This window comes from Pteropus vampyrus, unplaced genomic scaffold (genome assembly GCF_000151845.1).
Source record: "Pteropus vampyrus isolate Shadow unplaced genomic scaffold, Pvam_2.0 Scaffold296, whole genome shotgun sequence".
Lineage (NCBI taxonomy): Eukaryota > Metazoa > Chordata > Mammalia > Chiroptera > Pteropodidae > Pteropus > Pteropus vampyrus.
The window spans coordinates 132,724-144,328 of record NW_011889077.1 but is presented as its reverse complement, the minus strand read 5'-3'; the positions used below and the strand labels follow the sequence as shown (position 1 = coordinate 144,328).

Below are 11,605 nucleotides of genomic sequence, written 5' to 3'. Positions count from 1 at the left end.
GGTTCGTGCCAGACCGCAGAGGAGGGGACTGCATGGCGCCCGAGGAAACGGAGGGGGGACGCGTGAAAAAACGTTGAAAGACGGGGCAGGTTTGTCAAACGGGAAAATGACAGGACTTAGAATCGGTGAAGCTGAGACCTTACGTCCCCCGGGAGTTGTCTGTGTGGGACTCTGGTGACCTGATCTCGCTGACCCGGGTGGCTGTCAGGAGATGCTTTCCCCAGCTCCGCCAGGGCCTGCCTGGGGCCAGGTGACCGCAGGCTCCAGCCTGTCCTCTCGCAGCTGGGCGATGCTTCTGTGCCTCACCCAGCCCCCCACAAGTGAGGACAGTGACAGGCTACAGATGTCATCCTTGGTCACGTGGCATTGTGCTGCTGTCTGAGTGCTCAGGAGCTGCAGGGGGGCCGCAGGCCAAAGGCGCCACATGCTGGCAGGGGGCCTGGGGTTGGGGGACCTGGGGTGGGGCCTGAGCCCTAGATGAGCCCCAGGGTGAGTCCTGGGACCCCACCTCCGCTGTCTGATCCAGGAGAGCCGAGCACAGATGTCAGTTCAGGGGCCTCGGATGTCTACAGGCCACGCGGCAGCCACTGAAACGCGGGGACCTCAAACACCAAAGGAACCAGCGCACCTCCCTTCCTCCCAGGCCTAAGGACAGAGCCTTGTGCCAAGCACCCCCTCTCCACCCCACACACCCCCCCAAGAGGAAGCGGGGGTCTCTCCGAAGCCTTATGCCAAGCACTCCCTCCCCTCCACAGCCCCCTAGGAGGAAGCGGGGGTCTCTGGAGCCTCGAGCATCGCTGAGGAACACAGTGGCCGGGGGACTCTCCGTGCCCGCGGCTCCTCTCCTAGCTGGGCAGGTGGCCTGTGAGTGCCGCGGTCCTTTGGCTGCATCCAGCCCGAGGGCCCTAAGCAGAACGAGCAGTGGCCGGGGCGCAGGTTGTCGAGACGGAACCGGAACGGGCTCGGAGATGCGGCCCCTGCGAGCAGAACAGCCTCGGCACGTCTTGGTTCTGCTCCTGCTGCATGCACCTAGGACATGCGAGTGCGCCCCCAGCCCCGTGCTGCGTGACACCCCACGAGCCCCATGAGTGTTTCTGCTGCACCTGAGTCACGACTCGGCTCCGCGGCCCAGAAGCGCCTGTAGAGTTGCCGCTCACTGCATGGACTGTCACGGACGTGACCTCGTGGGACCCTCCCAGCCCCCACAGAGGGGGGCCAGTACTGCCCCGTGTTACAAGAGCAGACTGAGGCACGGGGGGCCGTGGCTCCTGACCCAGCGAGTGGAGCCTGAGGCCCAGGTCACGAGCTCACAAGAGCCAGCCTCCACCCCCGGGCTGCCCCACGTGGCACAGCCCGTGCACACGGCAATGACACAGGCCTTGGAGATTGCCAGGCGGGTCCTTCCTGAGCCTTGGCCGGATGGGGCCCGGCCTGCCCAAGCCCGGTGGTCCTGCTCGTGGCCTGTGTCCCCAAGGCCGTGGACTGTGGGGCGGGAGGGGAGGGGGCGTGTGGAGGCAGCTGGGGCGCGTATGTAGCAGGTCAGGATGGAGCCGCTTGCTGATGGATCCCGCATTCCTGCGCGTTGTAAACAATTCCCATTTGACGTCCGTTTGTGAGACCTCGTTAAGATTCACGTTTCTGTCCAGCTATTAGCGTTTAGCCGATGTTTCCCTAAGTGCATTGTGGTGCCAAGACGGGCTCCCGCGTGTGTGCCCGTGTGCCCGTGTACACGTGTGTGTATACGTCCACGTGGCGCATTGTGCGTGCCCGTGTGTGTGCACATGTCCACGTGGTGCATTGTGTTCGTGCATATGCACACGTGTGTGTACATCCATGTGATGCATTGCGCGTGCCCCCGTGTGTGTGCACACCTGTGTATACGTCCGCGTGGTGTGTTGTGTGTGCTCATGTGCGTGTTCACGCGTGTATATATCCACCGGGTGCGTTTGTGTGTGCCCGTGCATGTGCACATGTGTGTACGCATCCACATGGGTGCATGCATGTGTGCGTGCATGTCCACACGGGGGCGTTGTGTGTGCATGTGCGTGCATGTGCACACATATGTCCGCACTGGCGCGTTGTGTCTGCATGTGCATATGTGTGTGCACATGTCCACGTGGTGCGTTGTGTGTGCTTTGCGCACGTGGGCACTCTTCTGAACTCGCGCTCCTGGACCCTAGACACCCATTTGCTGGAGGGCCCTGAGCTGCAGAGTGAGCGTGTGTGGCGGGTGGCTGGCGGAGGCCAGCGTGTACTCACTAAGAGAGGACCCCTGTTCTTCTGTCTCCCTGCTCAGATCCAGGTGTTGGCCTCTCCTCTCTGCCTCAGCCCGGGGCGCCCGGGGCCTCTGACTGGCCAGCAGGGGCACAGCCTGACTAATCAGATGGCGTTTCCAGGAGCCAAACAACAAACACGCTTATCGGAAGCAGCGGGAACAGCCTGTCTCCCAGGAGAGGAAGGAAAACAGGAAGCTGCCGGCGGCCACACTAGAGACAGCTGGAGGCCACCTGGGTGACAGGGGCCTGGGCTTGGCAGCTGGCACGTGGGAGGGCATCTCTGCCCGTGCAAAGGCCCTGCACCCTGCAGCCTGCAGCCTTGGGCTCACAAAGCACCAGGAGGACCTGCGGTTCTGGTGGGGACAGAACCAGCTCCTTAGAGGGGACTCTGCCTCCATGGTCCCTCCCAGCCCAGGCTGCGGCCTCCGCCCTGGGCCCTGCCCATGGGCATGCGATGTCCGGCAGGCAGCGGGGGTCTCAGCCTGAGCCCTGTCAGGATTCACCTACACATTCTTGAGAAAAAACCTGCGTCTTCCTTCTAACCCTTGACCCTGCCGAGGGCTCCAGGAAGTTTGGCCCCCATGCCACTTGGCCGTCCCCGTTTTGCACACAAGTCACTGGTCTGACAAGCTGGCTGGCTCGGCTCAGCCGCGTCTGTCCACTGAGGCCGCAGCCCTTGGCAGCTGGAAGCTGGCTGTGGAACCGGAGTCTGGCCCAGCTTGGAGACCTTCCGTGTGGACCCAGGTGGCAGCAGTGGGGAGGGTGAGCGAGGGGCTGCCCTGCCTGGTGCGTGGGTGCCGGCTGCAGCCCACTCCCCGTGCACTCCTGGCCCTCGGGCCCCCACACACGGGGAAGGGGGCTGTAGGCCCGGCCTCTGCAAGGCCCAGCTCCCAGCCGCAGGCTGCAGGCTCAGTCCTGATGTCCGGGTCCCCTGGGGCTGGGTTGGGGACGGGAACTCCTTTCCCGGTGAGTCTCCCGTGCGGTTACATTTGAGATCCCTCAGCCAAGGTTCGGGGAGGGAACCCGGAGCCCCTGTTAGCTCGACGCCCTGTGTCACCCAGGAGCTGGCTGCGCTGGGGGCGTCTTCACGAGCTTGGCGCTGGCCCCTCCCGGAGAAACACCTTTTATTTTTAGTCAGCGTCTCCGGCTGTGCTGGCGGGCGGGGGGCGGACGAGGCTCTGAGCTGTCGCCACATGTTTTGTCCCCTCAGCTGGAGTGTCCTTCCTGCCCCCCTCGCCGCCCAGGAACCCCCCTGGGGCCTCGGGGGCCTCTGCTCCCCAAGGACACGCCGTCCCCTCAGCCTCGCCTGGGGGCAGAGGGCCATCCAGTGGTCCCTGGGTGAGCTGGTGGTGGGGACAGTGGTTTGACAGCAACCAGGCAGACCCCTCTCGTAGGGGGACTGGGCCCTATGGGCTGTGCCTCTGTGCCGCCCCTAGCTCAGCAGCTGCATCCAGGGGGCCGCAGGGACACCCCCACAGGACCTACCAGCACCCCCATTCTCTGTGCGGGGCTGGGGACCCAGGGAGCTGCAGTGGTGGGTCTGCTGGCCTCTGTCCACGGGCACCTCCCTCCTGCCACGCTTCATCCCAGCGCCCCGGGACCAGGACCGGGACCCAGGTCACCCAGGTCACCCAGCCTACAGGGGAGGCCAGAGGCTGGCCCAGCCCCAGAAGCTGAGGAGGGAGCAGAGGCCCGGGCTGCAGAAGCCGGCTCGGGGGCAGGGCCTCGCCTCACAGGGACCACTTGGAGAAAGGCCCCCCTGCAAGGTGGCACTAAGGGGGCAAGGTGGGCCAGGTGCGAGGCGGGCCTGGGCGAGGCCTCGGGGGCAGGGGCGGTGAGCAGCTCCAGCGGGGGAGGATTTGGCTCTCAGCTGCACTCACTCCACCCCCGAGAAGGACAGGAGCTACCCATTGTGACTCAGGAGCCTGAGGGCGGGCTGTGGTCCACCATGTCGCCCAGCTTGTCCCCAACCCCAAATGGCTAAATGGTTCAGGAAGCAGCCACCCCTGGTCGTCCTCCCTGTGTATTAAGAGAACCAGGCCCCTGGGCTCTTTTTGTCTGTCACTTGCCAATTCATGGCCGTCTCAGTTGGCTCAGGCCAAGTAACAACTGCTACCGGCCAGGAGACTCAAGCAGCAGACGGTCTCCCAGCCCTGGAGGCCGGAGTCCAGATGCAGGTGACTCAGGGCAGTTCGGTTCCTCCCAAGGCCTCTGTCCTCGGGGTGCAGGCACCGTCTCCGCCCTGTGTCCCCACACAGCTGTCCCTCTGTGTGTGTGACCCAGTCTCATAAGGACACCAGTGCTGCTGGATTGGCCCACCCCAGGGACCTCATTTTACCTTACCTCTGTAAAGGCCCCATTTCCAAACGCAGTCCCATTCCACGGTCCTGGGGGTCAGGGCTTCAACATGTGAATGTGGGGGACATAGCTCAGCCCAAGAGAGGACCTTTAGCAGCTTTAGCCTTGGGGGGCTCTGACCACCCACTCATTTGGCCGCTGGCATCTCTGGGCTCTAGGGATGAGCAGGACTCTCACCTGTGCAGAGGCCAAGTGTCCGATTTGAGGAGGAGCCAGGCCATGCGGGGGTCTTGACCATGGGGCCTGTCCCCATGGGGTCCACCCAGTGCCCCAGGCCTCGTCCTAAGGGCAGCTGTGTCCTCGGTGGGACCAGCCTGGGAGGCCCCCAGTGGAGCAAGGCCTCACGCCTGGTGGCTGTGCCCTGCCCGCCCCGGGCAGAGCCCAGTGGAGGCAGCTTAGGGACCAGCCATTGCCGTTGTCCTCACAGCTCGGTGCCATCAAGGCCAGCTCAGCCCGGCGGGGCCATGCGTCCCGCCTCTGATGGTCTCCTTTACACGTCAGGGCTCTGCATCGTGGCTGCCAAACCCTCGTCTCCCCGAGAGAAGGAGGGTGGCGACCTGCCTGGGAGCCCTGAGGACAGGGGCCCTCACAGCCCTTTGCTCAGCAGAAGCCCCTGTCCGCGGGCCAGATCCGCCCGACTCACCCTCGGTGCTGCTGGGGCAGCTCTGCCAAGGTCAGGTGTGTGAGCTCCTGGTCAGTATCCGCTAGGAGGTGAGAAGGAGGTTCTTCGTCCAGAACCGTTTGGGAGATGCAGGGTTATGCGAGGTTGAAAACTGGCCCTGCAGCAGGACTTATCAGAGCATTAGTGGGCCAACGTGAACTCTGACCCTCCAGAGAGGGTGAATTGGCGTTTTTTGTTTGTTTATTAAGGAGCTTCTGGGATCACTGCCTTATGAACACAGTTTGAGAATGCTGCTTTAGAATAGCCAGCAACAAAAAATGTAGAATGTGATGGATAGAGATTTTTATTAAACAAAACAAAACAGAAACCTTTACTGTTCCTCGCTTTCTCCTTGTTTAAAACCGAAGGATGCCTTTTGCGCTTGCTTTGATTTTAACAGACTTGAATGTTTTAAGAACCTCAAATGCTTTTTTCTTTTAAAAAGTCAAAGACACAGGGCTGTGGGGTTTTAGAACGGCGGTGTGTCAGGATCCTGGGGCGTCTGGCCGCTTTCTCCAGTGCGATGCGGGCGGGGGCCCGGGCATTGTGCGGGTGCAGACTGCCGTGTGACCTCGTTTCTTGCAGAGTGGGCCCCGGTCTCTCTGATTCTAATTGTGTGTGGCTTTCTGGATTCCAGGCCTGGGGTTTCCCTGGCGACTGACATGCGGGGTGGCCGTGACGGGCCTTTGCAGGCCAGTGCACCGGGAGGGGCTGTGAGACGTCGGGTGGCTGTGCTCGAGGAGCTGGTGACAGCCAGGCCCTTTTGGTCCCGTTGCCCTAGGGACTCGGTGCCGACAGGCGTCAGCCTCGCTGGAGGTGGGGCAGCCTAGTCTCGGGTTGGCATTGAAGCTGGAGACAGGGGAGATGAGAAGCCAGGCGGAGTGGGTGGCCTGGCACTCCGGGCCCTGGCGACGTCACTGCCAGGACCCTGCACTGTGGGCAGTGGGACAGGCCTGGGCTTCCTGGGGGAGAGGCCAAGCCCAGGACAGCACCCCGGAGTGGGGGCTCTGGACCGACGGTGTCGCCCAGTGGTCCTGGTACCAGCTGCCTGGGACCTTGGCCCTCATGACACTCACCCTTCCCGAGCTCCCGCAGTCTCTGCCTGGTCCTGGCCTGGCGCAGACAGGTGCTCGGAGGAGTTTGTTGAATGACCGGACCAACGCGGTCGAGGCGAGCAGCTTGGCGAGTTCCGGTCTGTGTTTTAATGCGGCTGCATTTAAATTGCATTTTGATGGTTTATCATCGATTTGTTGGAATTTCAGGAATTCTTTTTCATTCATGGTTACATTTCCCAGGTGACAGTCTGCACGTGTTTGTGGCACGTATGCCCCACGTGTGACACCCAGAGAAGGCGGTCACAGGGCTTTCATAAAGCAGGGGGCGTCGGGTTGGGGCCAGACTCGTCGGGACCTGTAAGGCCTGGGGGGCCTGGGGGAACCTGTGGGGACTGCGGGGACCGTGGGGACCTGCGGGGACTGTGGGGACTGTGTTCGAGGGCCGGGTTGGCCACGACCAAGCAGGCTGCTGCTGGGCAAACTGGGCCCTGGCCCAGTTAGGGCGCAGTGTTCGGAGGCAGCCTGCGCGTGGGGAGTGGACCCCGGGGCTGGAGGGGACACAGGGCTTGAGACCCCACTTCTGTTCAGCCAGCCTCACAGCCACCTCCGTCCCCAGCCCACCGCGGCCCCGACCCCCGCTCAGTCGTCCTGGTAGCATCTGGCCCTCTCGGCTGGAGCTGCTCGGCCCCCGGGCCCCCACCTCTGTCATTGCCAGTCCTGGCGGGCCGTCCCCCCCGGCAGCAGTGGTCAGGGCCGATCACAGTGCCCTGTGCTCCCTCCCGCCAAGGCACAGGTGGGCCGCACTGCCTGTCCGCCCTGGCGTCACCACGCACCTGCCCGTGGCGCGGTGTGGGGGAGGGGTCGCTTCTGGGCAGAGGCACCAGGGCCCCTGCTGTCTTGCACCCCGTCCCGTCTCGCTGGCCCGTGCACCGCACGGTCCTGCTCTGGCTGCCTGGGCCCGGGCAGGCAGGGCCGGGCGGGAGTGTGACCCAGCCTGCCCGACTGACCCAAGGACACTCGGGGCTCAGGGAGATGGCGGGGAGGGGGTGCTGGCTCCCCCGCACCAAGGCCCAGGGGCTGGCATTTCCAAACGCGGGGGAGCGAGCTGAGGTCCCTCGGGCCTGGGGGCCTGTGGAAGGGCACGGCCGGACTCTCCTGTGCCCTCTCGCCAGAGTTCTCGGCTGGCGGATCGGGTGTGTGAAATGTTTTCCAGGCCGGGACAGTCTCCGAAGGCTCTGTGGTATTTGCAGACTGCGGCAAGCAGAGCTTCACCGTGCTGTTTTGAAGAGAAATACTCGCTCCGAGCAGCCCACGCTGCTTCTGGCAGCGCCGCGGGGGCCGGGGCCTCCGTCTGCTGCGCTTGCCCGGCACCCGCCCGCGGGCAGTGGCGTGGCCCGGCTGGCGTGGCGCGGTCACAGCCCTGGGAACGCAGAACCAGAAGGTCCAGTGCAACCGCACCACTGCCCACCTGCCCGGGGTCAGCGCGGCCGGGTCCCTGCCCCCTGGGCCCTGCGGGCGTCCCCACGCAGGCTCGTTAACCAGTCGGCCAGCTCTGTGGCCACCTCTTCCTCTCCTGGCGGACACCCACACCCGGGCCTCACCCCAGCTGCCTCTGCAGACGCGGCCCCTCGTGAGATTACTGGCCCCCACATTTGTGGTTCTCCAAGTAGAAAGCAATGTTTAGGCCCCGCTGGCGGGAATCATCCTCAACCTGACGGGGGATCCACAATTTTCTCCAGAATTCAGTGAGCATTAATTTTGTGTTTGTGCAAATAGAGGGCTCGTTCTGGGGCTCCTCCCCGCTAAAGAGACTCCCTGTCCTAATCATTCAGTTGCTTTAAAAAAATCTTAGAGAATCAGGCATGGAGAGACATCCTTGAGGAGAATTAGCCGTGAGCCTTTAGCCTGCAGCGTAGCGACATTCAAAGCTCCGCGTCCAGGTGGGACACAGGCCGGGGGCCTGCGCTGCCACGGGCAGAGGACACTCGGGAGGCGGTCACCGCTGCGGGCGGGGCTGCTGCTTCCTCAGAGTGCCCGCGCCGAGGCCGACAAAGGCTAGAGGACAAACGATGAGTACGATGTCTCATCGCGACGGTGTCACCGAGTCCCCCGCAGCGCAGAGGGCCACGTTTGGAAGATGCGGCGTAGGAGCCGCCGCGTGCAGCTGAACGGCGCCCTCCAAGGGCACGTCGCGTCCTCCTTGTGGGGTCTGAATGTTGGACGTGGTTAAATTAAAGATCAAAATATAAGGTTCTCCCGGAGCGTCCAGGTGGGCCCTCAGCGCCCTCGGCGTCCTCACGGGGGAGGCAGCGGCTGGCTGACGCCGGCGCCCAGGGCACAGGGGCGGCCTCGGATGCAGCCCGGGCCGGGGCACCAGGCACGCGCTTCTGGCCGCGCTGTCCGCGTGCACACCTTGTCCTCTCCCTGTGAAAGGCTCCTCAGTGACAGCCTGGCGGGGGCTCACTGTCCGCGTCGTGTCACGTGCTGCTCGCGTCTGCCCGGGTCCCAAGCACAGGACCCGAAGGAGCTGCCTGCCCGCCCTCTCCCCACAGTCTCAGACCCCTGTGCCCCCGTACCCAAGCGGTGGGGGTGACCGCGGTACCCGTGTCGCTGACGCGTGTCTGCCACACCTGAAACGCCCTGCAGTCACGTGTGCTGGGGCTGTGCCAGGTCACGCCCTCCCCCTGGGGGCCCTGCCCAGCAGGTGGGTGCGGGGTTCCAGTGCGGGCTGCCCCGCAAGCCCGGGGAGGGGTGCTGGTGCCTGAGCCCATGGACGGTGCCAGAGCACCCTTGTTCAGGCATCCTGGGAACCCTCCTGCGTGGCCGCCCGCCCTCGGCCCCCTGGCTGGGCAGTGGTCCCCTCTGGGCGAATGGAAAGCTTGCGTCCACGGCCACTTCACGACTGCCCAGCTCACAAAGGACTCGACGGCTTCGAGGCGGTCACCGGACCACACGTCCTGAGAGGCCACAACGGGAGCGGCACAGGTACCTGGAGCCTCTCCATAGGGCCGGGACCGAGGTCAGGCGCCCGGGCCGGGACACAGCGAGTTGCCCAGGGCGGGGGGATACCTGCTCCCCCTCACCGAGGGCTGGCTCTGGGGTCCCCTGCAGGAGCACACTGGTCTCGCTGCGCCGTAAACTCAGCAGGAGAGGGCTGGACGCGGCCAGACAGCGGGCCGTGCTCCTGGCACAAGCGTCTCCAGGCTTAGGACCAGGCCAGGCTGCTCCAGGGGAGACCCGCTCCGTGGGCGCCTCTGTGCCCCAGGGGAGCCCCCCGCGCTGGCCCTCGCCTGGGCGCACAGCTGGCTTGCTCCCCGACCCCCGGGGCCCGGCACCCACCCCCGGGAGCACACGGCGCCCTTCACCGTGGTCAGCGCGTGTTTCAGGGGCCTCTTGCAGAATTTTTAACAGTTGGGGTATATTTACCCATCGTGACACTCACCTTGTAGCGTGCGCTTCTGTATCACTCCATGTCACTTCGTCCGTTCACACGGTGCAGCCGTCACCCATGGCCCCTCCCAGAGACTTTTCATCGCCCCAGACGGAAACCCTGCGGCCACCGGCACCCCCTCCCTGTCCGTTTCTGCAGGCCCCTCCCCGCCCCTCCGTGGGTGCTCGACTCCGGACGCTGCACGAATGGAGGCGCGTGGCGCGTGCAGCTCCTTTCACTTGGCGTAGCGTCTGGGGCTCACGCACATCACAGCGTGTGTCACATCACTCCTGCCCCGTCGTACGCGAGGCCACGTTGCGTTCACCCAGCCATCACTCGGGGGTATTGACCATAAGCAAATAGATGTTTCTCCCGCAAAATGGGGACGATAAATAGTTGCAATTTAAGACCTGAGATCTAACGCGATCCACGCCAGGTCCCAAGAACGGAGGAGAGGAACGCGTTTGGAAAGGGGGCGTTCCGGGGGGGCTGTTGTAGACACAGAGACCATTGGAGCAAGCCGGGCGTTTGTCCGAAGCGCCGTGGCCGCGGCGGAGAAGCTCCTCCTCCCTGCTGGAGGGAAAAGCTCCCTCCAGTTTGGGGCGATCGACCCCGGGCGCCCCTCGCTTTCTCGCTCGTGCGCTCGGTGCCCTCCCTCCCTCCCTCCCGGCTCCGGCCCCGCCCCCTCCCGGCTCCGCCCACTTTCCCTCGTCCTGTTCTGTTCCGTTCCTCAGGCTGGATGGGCCGACTTACCCTAAGGTTTGCTAATTCTTTCTTCGCCCTGCTCAGATCTGGTGAGTGCCCATCGGCTTTTTGAGTATCAGTTATTGTACTTTTCAGCTCCAGACTTTCTGTTCGGTTCTTTTTGTAATTTCTCTTTGTTGATTGTCCTCATTTGGCAATACATTGTTCTCATACATTCTTTTAGTTCTGTATACAAGGTTTCCTTCAGGTCTTTAAACATATTTAAAATAGCTGATTAAAGTCTTCGTCTGGTAAGTTTAACGTCTGGGCTGCCCCGGCGACAGTCCCTATTGATGGCTTTCTTCCCAGTGTATACGGGACACACTTCCTCGTTTGTTTGCATATCTCTATTTTTTAAAGACTAGACACTTTAAGTGATATAATGTGGCAGCTCTTGGAAATCGGATTCTCTCCCCTCGAGGTTTTTTGTTGTTGCCACTTGTTTTGTTGTTGCTTGTTAGGGATTTTCCGAACTTGTGCTATAATTATTTGTCACGTATCCTCTGTCATGCGTGGCCACTGAAGTCTTTCTTCAGTTAGCTCAGTGGTCAGCTAATGACCAAACAGAATTTTCCTTAAATTCCTGGAACCAGCAGGTCTCTCAGTCTTTGCACGTTCACTATGCGGCCGGCAGTTGACAGCCTGCCCCAGCTTTCAGTTCCAGCCTGTGGCTCGGCCAGAGGCGGGGGCTCAGGTCTCCCCGGTCGTTACTGAGCGTGTGCAGCAAGGGGGGTGGGTAGGAGCGCCCCAGCCTCCCGGAGCGGTCTCCTTCCCCAGCATTCCCGTGAAGCTCATTTGTCCTTAGCCTGTTTTTCGCCCCAACTCTTATCCGCCGCCTCAGGCAGCGTCAGTATTAAGCTGTGGCCTCTGGTATTTTTAAACAAATGCCTTCGGAGAAATGAGAGTTCCTTCTCGTGAGCTCTGACTCGGGTCAGATGGAGACAGACTTGCAAGTGGGGTGTCAGGGACCACCACGCGGGGCGGGCGGCGCCAGCTCTCTGGGAACGGGGCTCGGCGGCTCCACCCCCGTTCTGCCCCCGCCAGGAGCTGCCGTGCTGTCACTCATCAGGGCTGCTGTGGA

At 63.0% G+C, this 11,605-nt stretch overlaps 1 long non-coding RNA gene across 1 annotated transcript in view; it reads left to right on the top strand.

The window, feature by feature from the left end:
* Positions 1–5,627, top strand: part of LOC111729988 — a 10,272-nt gene extending 4,645 nt beyond the window's left edge. Inside the window, exon 2 of the long non-coding RNA XR_002776499.1 lies at positions 54–5,627. This is a non-coding gene — a long non-coding RNA (uncharacterized LOC111729988). The remainder of the gene's footprint in view (positions 1–53) is intronic.
* The last annotated feature ends 5,978 nt before the right edge of the window (positions 5,628–11,605 follow it).